General features: G+C 38.0%; 1 protein-coding gene across 2 annotated transcripts in view; it reads right to left on the reverse strand.

Moving 5' to 3' along the window:
• Window positions 1–5,320, reverse strand: part of LOC117406620 (tumor necrosis factor receptor superfamily member 19L-like) — a 35,243-nt gene extending 29,923 nt beyond the window's left edge. The window contains exon 1 of one of the 2 annotated variants that reach the window (XM_059028318.1): window positions 5,112–5,320. The gene's annotated coding sequence lies outside the window, so the exon portion shown is untranslated. The remainder of the gene's footprint in view (window positions 1–5,111) is intronic. The other variant, XM_059028320.1, reaches the window with a different exon arrangement.
• Between the last annotated feature and the right edge of the window lie 7,031 nt (window positions 5,321–12,351).

A 12,351-nucleotide genomic window follows, 5' to 3' on the forward strand; every position in this document is an offset into this window, starting at 1 on the left:
ATTTTTTTCCAGTGTAACCAGAACCACACATGTTTTATTTATTTATTTTTTTTATTTGGCCCTAGCTCTTTCTGATACATACTGTAGTTAGTTATTGCACAAAACAGCCGAAACAATCATAGCAAGCCATAATTATGACTCAAAATTCAGATATTGCCCAGAACTATTCCTGGCTCTGCGGCTTACATTAAAACCAGGAATTTCCAATGTGTTCAACCACATCAAGACAAGGGACCAATTTTGACAGGCTGCTGGCATAAAGTACTGTAATCACATTGGGTTCACAAAGGGGGAAAAAAAGAAAGAAAGAAAGAAAATAACCAGCCTAGGTTTGGAATAAAAAGAAATAAATAAACTGTGAATTTATACTGAAATAAAAAAAAAAAAACATACAGAATTGATACTGCAGTGAGATATGGGCAATACTACGGAGATCAAGACCATCTCTATATAGGCTAATAACTATCTACTATACGTGTCTGACCACTCATATAAATCTATGTACTGTATATATTTACATTGTTAAACTATTTAAAGAGTGGCTCTATAACCACTGTGGGTTTTTTAATTAAATTGTTTTGAACATTCAATCAAGCAGCTGGGGGCTCCTGTTTACTGCAAAGCTTCTGGCTAGTATGAGCTCTAATGAGATGCTATGTTTAGTATTCTATACAAAATATAGTGAAAGTGCAGTCTCCTTAAACCTCTTACCCAACGACTCTGTGCCAACACGCAACGCTACCAAACCCTGTTACAATCTAATTGTTACTTCGTTTAAGCTTTCTATTTCTGCCCTTTAAAATATTCACTACATAATAACAGACTGAAAATGACAGTTTTACCTTTTTTTTCCTCCTAAGGTTGAACATTTGAAAACGCTGGGTATAATTAAAAATATATATATATATATATATATTATACTTGAGAGAAACCACACTGAATCACAGTTGCATTAGTGGAACAATGTGTATGTGTTTACGATCCCTGTAAATAACAAAGTAGTTGACAAAGAATTTATATAAAAACATGTTATTCTTTATGAGAGGGTCTCATAAAACCACAGTCCGCAAACAAACTGTAACTGACAAAAAACATCCACCCAGGTCACGTGCTTGTCCAAAGCCTTCTCTGCTACAATTAAATAACCATTACATTTTACATTTCACACCTTTATGCAATACAATGAACAAAAAGCACGTCACCTTGGATCCACAACAGATCGACAAGCTTGTATTCCTGGCAAACCACATGTAAATAAATTGTGCATATTGAAGAAAACTGACTGTATATAGTTTGCGCTTCTTTGGAGTTTCAAAATGAAGTGTTAAACCTGGGAATAACACTGTCAGTGCTGCCCACAGCTGATAAAAAAATAGTGCTATGCTGGTACTCAGTACCACGCGCAAAGTATATTACAGTTAATTACCCCTCATATTACATTGTTATGCACAAGCTTTTACTGAACAGGAATTAAAATAATCACGTTGGTGGCAAAAATTTCTGTGGGCGGTACAATCATCGATATTCTTTCTAACGATTATATTTTGTGTGCCCAATTAATCAATTGCTATTTGGAGGCTTAACTAACAGCCCTACTGTGTATCAATAAATAGTATTTTCTGTATTTAATTTGAGAATAAAACAGAGCCCTCTATAATTCTACTACACACAGCTTTAGGTTTACCTTATATATTTTATCTGTGAAAAACATCAACAGGCTCTTCCTGGTAATATTAATGTTAAATTCAATAAATTAAACAGGTTTGCAGCATTACAAAGACTTAAAAGCTGCAATGTCCAACAATTATTTAGTAAGCAATACATAAACTAAAAAATAAGGAAATACCTAGAATGAATTAGTGGCTGATTTTTTTAGGTTTCACTGATCAATAATGTAATTCACCTTACCTAAGGTAATATAGTAAAGATTAAAGTTTAAATGAAACACCCCTACACTGCCTGCTGTTATATGCAGCACTAGGGGGTCATGCATTCTGTCATCAAAAGCAAAACAGAGATTAAATAGGGGATTGCCTTTTTTTCCTCAAATGCCAGTTATTTTGAACAAGACCTTCTGTAAAATGTCATTCATTCATACAATATTTTTTTTAAACTGTGTGTGGTACTAAATGTGTAATGTGCCATGTAGGCTTTATACGTTGCTCAACAGCCATGACCATACGGTAACCACTGCAGCAAACGGGACACAGTACTACATATGTTCCAAAAATAGCACCCTGCATTGATTACCGACTCACTTGTCACTACCTCTTTAAAAGGGGGTTTCGAAACAACCCTGCAAAATGGATTCAGCCCCACAATCCCCCTGGAGTTTAAACAGGCCCTACTGCCGTCCCCCGCTCCATTTTTAATGACATCCAGCCGTCTCATGTGACACTTACCCTGGGTTTGGATACACTTATCTTCTTAGGCAGCTGAAGTACTGTAGGTAGCCTACAAGAAGTATAAAGCTTTTTTTTTAAGTTACGGGTGCGCATGTTTAAAAAAAGTACACTGATTCAGACTTTGTGGGCTTATCATTATAGTACTTGGAGGACCACGATACAATAGGTAATTGCTCAGCTGTGACAAACCCATTGCTGCAAGATTTTTATTGTGTTTCCTCAAAATGTTGCCAAGCATGTCATACAACTTCACAGTGGCACTGCACAAATCGAAACACATAACTCTTTGTACTGGAACAGCTGTAGGCTGTCATAGGTTTGCAATAGTGACTAGTCTCTGTTCAGCGGTCTACCGTGAAAGATAGCCTGCTTAAAACATTTATTAATTAATTTATTTTAAAAGATTGCTGACGTCAGGCTCTTAGTCTGGTTAATTAATCCCCCCCCCCCTGGGTTTCAAATTTACAGTTTTGAGCTGTTTGCTCCATTGTGGCTAGTAGGTTATTTATGGTAACCATATTTATGGCAAAACATTCCAAACCAGTGCTGTTTTGTGTAAACCTCCCATGGATACAAATGACCTCTTATTTGACAGTCAGCATGCCTTTTGCATAATGGCAGGGTATGCTCCCCTGATATCTATAGTTTACTGAAAACGTTATTATTATTATTAGTTTATTTAGCAGACGCCTTTACCCAAGGTGACTTACAGAGACTAGGGTGTGTGAACTATGCATCAGCTGCAGAGTCACTTACAATTACGTCTCACCCGAAAGACGGAGCACAAGGAGGTTAAGTGACTTGCTCAGGGTCACACAATGAGTCAGTGGCTGAGGTGGGATTTGAACCGGGGACCTCCTGGTTACAAGCCCATTTCTTTAACCACTGGACCACACAGCCTCGTTGGCATGAACTATACATTGCTGACAGTACAAATAAAGGCATACATTCCCCTCTTTCTAATTTAGTTTTATTACTGAAATATTGAACTCTGCCTACAATGGCCTCATGACATTCAGAGAAACATTTTTTAATTACAACTACAAGCCTCCAGTTTTTGATAGTGCTGCCAGTTGGACCACCTTATTAAATGTTCCACTATGCTGCTATCAACACAACACTGTGTGCTGGTACCATGAAAAAATCAATTCCTTATTAATTACCTGAATGAGCCACTGATTCCCCAGTGGCACAGTCCCACAGAAACATCATTAGAAATGAATTACATTACTGGGGTTGCACGTTTCCAAGTCTTTCTATAAACATTACTGTAGTTATTAAGCAGGCTTAAACCCACTGCAAAGTCATTGCTATAACTTTATGGATATGCACAACATTTGCATATGGTTAAAAAAAACCCATCATTATAAGGAGCAGGATATTCTGGTTGGACCTGCAGGGCCTGCACACTACCCCTAAAGGCTGTACATTAGAACAAGCCATGTGCCAAAGTATGTCATGGCTCTGTAATCTGGACCATAAGGGGTTAATCTGAGACCACCAAACTCATTTCGCTTGTGATCTGACAGACAAAAAAAAAAAAAAAAAAACAATCGTGATAATGGCACTATTGTATATTTTGTACTGTATACACATTCTTTCAAACTGAATGCCTAAAGGTGTAATATAGATCTTTAACAGCCACTAGCTAAAGTGCATCCCTTAGCACACTGCTTACACAGTTTTTGTTGTATTAAACTACTGACACATAAGGTAAGATGTTAGCTTGTAGTTATTAGTTCCGCCCAAAGCATGCCCACTAATGTATCCGTATAAAAGTTCACAATGGCACATTTAGCCAATCTTACTTCAACCCAGGTTTAATACAGACACTAAATTACTTCTAAGAAGTATTTAACCTTCTGTTATTTCGTCTTGTATCATTTGCAATCATCGTCCTCCCCCCCATTCCTTGACAGCACATTTAAAAAGCTAAAGCTGCATTAAAAAAGCTACAATGTTAGTAAAACGTACATTTCCTTCAGCAATAGTATTCTGTTCTTACAGGAAAAAAATTAATAAAAGTTGAACAGTTAGGCCCATCGCGAACTAGTACACTGCAGCTAGACAGTGAACGTGTCAATGAATGATGTCATTTCCAGTGTCTTTGTCTACTTGCTGTATAATTTAAACGATTACAGGTCCTGTACAAATACATCATTTCCTAAATGTTTATTTCGTAACACGTTCATTGTTGAAAAGCGAGGCAAACAGAAACGCGAATAATACCGTATAACGACTTTGTTATGGCTGTCTGAATAAGGGTTAACTTTCTGCGCAGTCTCTAAACCAAGACGATGATAACTCAACTGACTTAACAACAACTAAGATGTGGTCGCTAGTCGTAATATAACGGTACTTTGTGATATTGTTCCTTGAAACCGTATGTAACAGTGACATTTTATTTTAAGAACATAATTAAAAGACACACGACATGGTAGAGCTAAACAAATTAAGCTTTTTAATTTTAATATCGTATTTCAATATGTGTATTAAAAATTACATCGCCTACCTTACCTACTATATTTTGTCAGCAGCATATATTTTAGTCATATAGTACTTAAAATTACACATATGAAAGTTGCGCTTTACAGAAATTTCCAAATATTCGTATAAAGGCACCCTCGTGTAACACAACGTTGCTCTATAACTTAAAAAAAGAAGTAATACATAATTAAATGAATACATCAATAAATAAAGACTTACCTGTTTCTTTGACATTCAAAGCAGTTAGTGGTCTATAATAATTTCCATTATCTCTGTAATATAAATGTAATTTAAAATGTGCCGGTATGAAATAGTCTTAACGACCTCCTGTCTTTGTGAACCAAAATTTGAACACTGCATTTGGTTTGCATTTAGGCTGATTTACGTCACAGCGAAACAGTATCCTCCCCCCACCTCACAGAAGAATCCAGTTGAGGACTGAAGCCATTGGCCGGGGTATATCTGACAAGTGTGATACAGCTTGTTTAGCGCGAAAGTGCTCTGCCACGCCACACAGCGGTGGAAACAAAAATGTTCATACATTTTTACAATACGGTAATAATAATAATAATAATAATAATAATAATAATAATAATAATAATCAACTGCTTAATGTGTTTATCTGAATTACAGTCTGCAGTACACCCATCCCTTGTGTGTGCAGCTGTTAGCTGACATCCCTCCCACACTGTGGATGTATTCCAATCCCAATCTTCATGTTACTTCAGAAATATCTGATTCTATTTGCTCCTCGTTTATAGAGGCAATGCACCACAACAAGTACATGGAAAACTACAAAGCAGTATGTAATTCAATATGTTAACGTAACATTATTCAGCAGGTTTCATTCGAAAAGGAGTTCTATAGGGTGTGATGCCAATTTTTTTGCCATAGCTGTATAATTAACTGATTATGAATAAGTACATGTTTGAAAAGTTTTAACAATGTGTGCAGGGGTGGAATGTACCAAATATAACTACTGAGTACTTGAAATGAATTCTATTTAAATTATAAATATGTTGGCACTTATGTTGTTACATCAGTAAGATAAGAACATAAGAACATAAGAACATAAGAAAGTTTACAAACGAGAGGAGGCCATTCAGCCCATGTTGCTCGTTTGGTTGTTAGTAGCTTATTGATCCCAAAATCTCATCAAGCAGCTTCTTGAAGGATCCCAGGGTGTCAGCTTCAACAACATTACTGGGGAGTTGGTTCCAGACCCTCACAATTCTCTGTGTAAAAAAGTGCCTCCTATTTTCTGTTCTGAATGCCCCTTTATCTAATCTCCATTTGTGACCCCTGGTCCTTGTTTCTTTTTTCAGGTCAAAGAAGTCCCCTGGGTCGACATTGTCTATACCTTTTAGGATTTTGAATGTTTCAATCAGATCGCGGCGTAGTCTTCTTTGTTCAAGACTGAATAGATTCAATTCTTTTAGCCTGTCTGCATACGACATGCTTTAAACCCGGGATAATTCTGGTTGCTCTTCTTTGCACTCTTTCTAGAGCAGCAATATCCTTTTTGTAACGAGGTGACCAGAACTGAGCACAATATTCTAGATGAGATCTTACTAATGCATTGTAAAGTTTTAACATTACTTCCCTTGATTTAAATTCAACACTTCTCACAATATATCTGAGCATCTTGTTGGCCTTTTTTTATAGCTTCCCCTCATTGTCCAGATGAAGACATTTCTGAGTCAACATAAACTCCTAAGTCTTTTTCATAGTTCCCTTCTTCAATTTCAGTATCTCCCATATGATATTTATAATGCACATTTTTATTGCCTGCATGCAATACGTTACACTTTTCTCTATTAAATTTCATTTGCCATGTGTCTGCCCAGTTCTGAATGCTGTCTAGATCATTTTGAATGATCTTTGCTGCTGCAACAGTGTTTGCCACTCCTCGTATTTTTGTGTCGTCTGCAAATTTAATGAGTTTGCTTACTATACCAGAATCTAAATCATTAATGTAGATTAGGAATAGCAGAGTACCTAATACTGATCCCTGTGGTACACCACTGGTTACCTCGCTCCATTTTGAGGTTTCTCCTCTAATCAGTACTTTCTGTTTTCTACATGTTAACCACTCCCTAATCCATGTGCATGCATTTCCTTGAATCCCTACTGCGTTCAGTTTGAGAATTAATCTTTTATGCGGGACTTTGTCAAAAGCTTTCTGGAAATCTAAATAAACCATGTTGTATGCTTTGCAATTATCCATTTTCAATGTTGCATCCTCAAAAAAGTCAAGTAGGTTAGTTAGACACGATCTCCTTTCCTAAAACTTTGTCTCCCAGGATATTGTTAACATATAGGTAATTTTCCATTTTGGATCTTTTATAGTTTCCATAAGTTTACATATAATAGAAGTCAGGCTTATTGGTCTGTAGTTACCTGGTTCGGTTTTGTCTCCCTTTTTTGTGGATCGGTATTACGTTTGCTATTTTCCAGCCTGTCGGTACAACCCCTGTGTCAAGAGACTGTTGCATGATCTTGGTTAGCGGTTTGTAAATAACTTCTTTCATTTCTTTGAGTACTATTGGGAGGATCTCATCCGGCCCAGGGGATTTGTTTATTTTAAGAGCTCCTAGTCCCTTTAACACTTCTGCCTCTGTTATGCTGAAGTTATTTAAAATTGGATAGGAACAGGTCGACATGTGGGGCATGTTGTCCATGTCTTCCTTTGTAAAAACCTGTGAAAAGTAATCATTTAATATATTTGCTATTTTTTTTTAGTTATTAGAAAATAGGAGATGGGTTTTAAAGAATATTGAGAAAAGTCATTTAAATGCTGATAGAAAACAGTATGAACCTTATTATACCTCATGGCTCCACCGTCTACTCCTCATACTGTTGGGATTGTATTAAACTTTCCTGCAGCTTCAATCTACCCTCAACACCTACACAACATGCTAATTGACTGAACTCCAAACCTCAGCCATTAATTATGGTCTAGAATGAGGGGATGGTTGGTGGGTGGTATTGAATGTTAATTCATATTCAGTACTCTTGCTAGCCAAAGCTTTAGATGAAGCATCTGTACATGGGTAGCCTTCTTGACCGTATTCGGTTTACTCAGGTGAAGACCGCTGTCTTAACCAAGAATGTGTTTACGGTGGTTGGTTGTGGTTGTTATGTAAACTTGGAAGAGTGTGTTACATTTGACATTAAAGAAAGGACAGTGCCCGCTATTGCATACCAGCATTTAACCTGTATGTGCCCACAGAGTACCATAATCATAAAAAAAATATTTAGAAAAAAAAACAAAACAAACCCCATTCCATTCTGTCTGTACATTGCTGACGAGGCTAGCTAAACCATAAGCAAAGGGGATATAGTTGAGGCAGTCGTACGTAGGTACGTACTGTGGTAACGTGACTGATGATCAAGGCTGGCCAGCAGCAGAAATAGCAACACAGACACAGAAACTGTAGTTCAGTGCTTTCTGTGCACTTCTAATAAACACAAAACAAACGAAACACACAGGAACAAAAACACTCCTAAACACACACAGCACAAGCACAGCTATCCCGTGTTCTTCACTTACTCACTTTGTACTCACAGCACACTTCTAACTCTCCTACACAACCCCCCCCCCCCCACATTCATTCTTTTGTCCTTTTTTGTAGGGCGTGGCCAGGGGTAATTGGCAACCAATCATTCCATTTCCAACTGGCCACATTCCACACTTCTCCCAATCACACCTCAATCACTGAATTAAACCAAATTTCCATCCCCAGGCACCCACGCCCTGGTGCACCTCTGCACACAACGTATTCATAATCTGGGAATATGAGAATATCACATTGATGGGGTTTCTCTGTGTCACACTTTTTTTGTATCTGGATAATCACTTAGAAAATTGTCATGAAACGTGGTCATTTTTATTGTTAACTATGCCGTACATACTGTATATGTTAAGGTCATCAGCTTTATCATACCGATACAGGTACCTCTAGTTTTGAATTCCGAACTATGGCGGGATTGTACTGTTTAACAACATGCTTGTTGCATCCCTGTTATGTTGAAACTGTACCATTGTACCAATGGCCCATACCAATCTACCCGCCGCCGCTGCCATTGTCCATTAGTAAACTGTTGCATTATCAGTGCAGCACGCAACTTTAGTCTCTTCAAAGAAAGTTTAAAAAGCAGGGACACAAGCCCCTCTCCCCAGAACCACCCTTGATTACCCAAGAGCCAAACTCTGAATCTATGAATGTCATCACTAGGTCAGTCATCATTGTTTTGAAATACAGATATTGTTTTAGATGAATTGCCTCTAAAGCTGCTGTTTTATTTTTTGAGCACAGGCTTATTAAAGTAACACCCTTCTGAATGGTTTCAATACTATTTTTAAAACCATACTGGACACTTCCCCAGTTTAGTGTATGTTGCAACCTGAATTGCTCAAACAGCTGTACAGCATTTAGTGACGCAGTGAACTAAGCTGTATTGTCAGGTGACACCAACTTCTTACAAAACCTCTCAGTATTATACTGTATGTTGTATTGAAAGTCTGAACCTGTAACCTGTTAATTTGCATAATGCATCCAGCAAAGTATCACATTATACATATACCAGTACTGTATATCATAATACACAATTGCATTACTAGCCATTTGCTTTTTTTTAAATACACATTACATTTGATTATAGCATAATTAACTTTGAAACATGTTTTTTCTTTGATGTAAGGTGGATGATTCTTGACAACCTGCTCCTGTGATCACAGCATGCACTGAAATAGCAGCCCTGCATGATTCTTGACAGAGAACCTGCTCCTGTGATCACAGCACGCATTGAATGAGTAGCCCTGTTTAAACCACCCATCTGTGAGCTGCTTAGAATTCTGTTTTCCTGGCTGCCTTTTTTTTTGCCTTGGTTACCAATCAGATTGATAAGTGGGATCATTCCACACCCCTCATGTTTCCAGAACGTATTATATGGACCACAACGAATGAACTTGTTCCCACATGTGTACACAATAAAACTGTGTGTGTTAATTCTACTCCGGTGTAGTGCTCTTCATTGGCATGAGTTCCAATCCATTTAAAACTTCTCTCTCCCACACATGGATGTAACGGTCCACACACAGTTTCGCAAAATGACATCCCCCACAACTTTGTAATCTACTTGAAGTACAAAGCAACATAAAAGCAATCCAAAAAAGAAAGCCCCTTTGTGGACTAAGGGATTTACTACTAGTGTTGTTGTGATGATGTGTAATTCATAGAGATATGTCAGAGCTAAAGGAGCTAAAGGAGATTTCACAGAAGACTATTGCCAGTTATACACCCTCACAACCAATCAAATCGCTCTGTTGCCTCTCAGTCATATACAGTACCTAATTCATGAATACATGCAGAACAGGCGGGGGCGGGGAACTTGGTCTTCATTGTGTCTCGATACTTGTGTGTGTGTGTGTATATATATATATATATATACACACACACACACACACACACACACACACACATAGAACTGCATTAGGTTTGACGATTGCATTTCTCATCTAGCAATTTTAAAAAGGTTTGTGCAAGCCAACAACAACTACAGAGCAACAGCAACTTTACATTTTCACACTACACTGGATCCTGCTCAAACTGCTACTTCCTGTTTCAATATTGTACACAACAACAATTTCTACATCATTCAGAAGGTCTAAAACAGATTCAATATAATAAATGTTTATGCTACCGTTCACCTCGCTGCAGCCAGACACAGACTTTACTGGAAGTTGGTTACAAAACACTGTCAAAACAAATAAACCACCAGACCACACATGCTATCGAATGTACATAGCCGTGAATGTGCTGTAATTCTGACTTCATCATTTAAAGGTAAAGACACAGGAGGACACAGTTACACTTTCTATCTAATTATTTTTCATCCCCCGTTCTATAAGAACATTTCCTCTGGCATGGGGTGGCCCAACACAGGACTGTTCATATTTTAGTGGAAGGTCTTCTGTAGTCCAGCTGCACACAAAGCTGCTGTGTAGACACTCAGTACCTGATCCTTTCCTTAGTTTACAAGCCACACTGACCGCATCAGTCATTGGATACAGTGTTCACAACACTGCAAGAGTGTAGGGAAGCATGTGACTGCTGTTTGCTGTTGGGTGCCAAACCTAAGCGATGCGTCTGTTTTCACTGTTTGAGTTTTTGCTTCTACTGTTCCCTGGTTCCTTTGTTTGTAATTAAGCTAAACCGACTTGTTTTTGTGCACCTGGGTGTTGGTTGGTTTCATGGTATATGAGTTATTTCTGCAGTTTTCCAGTGACGTGGAATGTTTTTGATTTCTTAGCACTGGTGGTGGTTGTTTACAATGCAGTTTTGTGAAGCAGATTTTGTGTCATTCTGATTTGAAAAGATTCCTCGACACAGACTGCACCTTGGAGTGGGAGCATCTAGTGACAGAGGGGTGACAGAGGGGTCGTGGTAATAGCCTTTAAGCTTGTGAGGCAATCCAAAGCAAGCTCACACACTGTAGTGCCTTCTATGCCTTGAGTACGAAAGTAGTAGCAAAGCAAAGACAAACAAGGATTTCGACTAACGTCAAATAAAGCTGTTTTAAAGAAGCTGGGAGAGCGGCACAACATATCTGACTACATCCATGTGTTAAGATACAGGATGGAGAAAGCCTCTTACTATATGACCAGATGTGTCAGACCATTCACAGCAGGAAATAGGGATGGGCTGGGTTCTCAGGTTAAACCTAATACACCCCAATTATATATATATATATATATATATATATATATATATATATATATATATATATATATAAATGTAATGTTCTTTATGTTGTACTTTGAAACAATCAAAAATATTTATTTAAACAAATTAGAAAAAAATTGAAATTTTTACTTTAGAGTTCTTAAGTAATCACAATTGATAATTTTGCATAGCTCTCTACTGAATGTGGAATGGAGCAAAGCAATCAAGGCACAGTCCAACGGCGCACTGGCTGCACTCTGTGCGACCCACACTTGTGCATCCTTCTCCCGCGCATCACCTTCTTGTTTTCAGTGGGAATGACGAGGTGGCCCTACTTGTCAAATCAAATCTCATCGGACACCCGTGCGCTGGTGGTGCTCCCACGAGATGTAGCAGGTTGCCTAATTCCTTGGAGCCTTGTACCTCGTAAGATAAGTTTGGATGATCCCCCACCTGATTTCAAACTGAGGTATATGCGATCCTTCTGTGTGGGCTAAAATCCAAACATTGTGTACTGCAATGTCTTTCTGAATCGCCATCAGCAACAAGTTACTTTGATTCTCTTGTTCATAGATTATGGGATGGGATCTTGGATAATGACCGGTTTGAACTGCTATCAGATTGCTTGTTTTGGAGCTGAAGACCCTTGTTTTAAAACTTACCCAGTGAATCTGCGCTTTGCTTGAATGTTTGTTTATTTCCATGAACACTTAAGTTCTGCAATCTGTTGT

This window comes from Acipenser ruthenus, chromosome 8 (genome assembly GCF_902713425.1).
Source record: "Acipenser ruthenus chromosome 8, fAciRut3.2 maternal haplotype, whole genome shotgun sequence".
NCBI classification, from domain to species: domain Eukaryota; kingdom Metazoa; phylum Chordata; class Actinopteri; order Acipenseriformes; family Acipenseridae; genus Acipenser; species Acipenser ruthenus.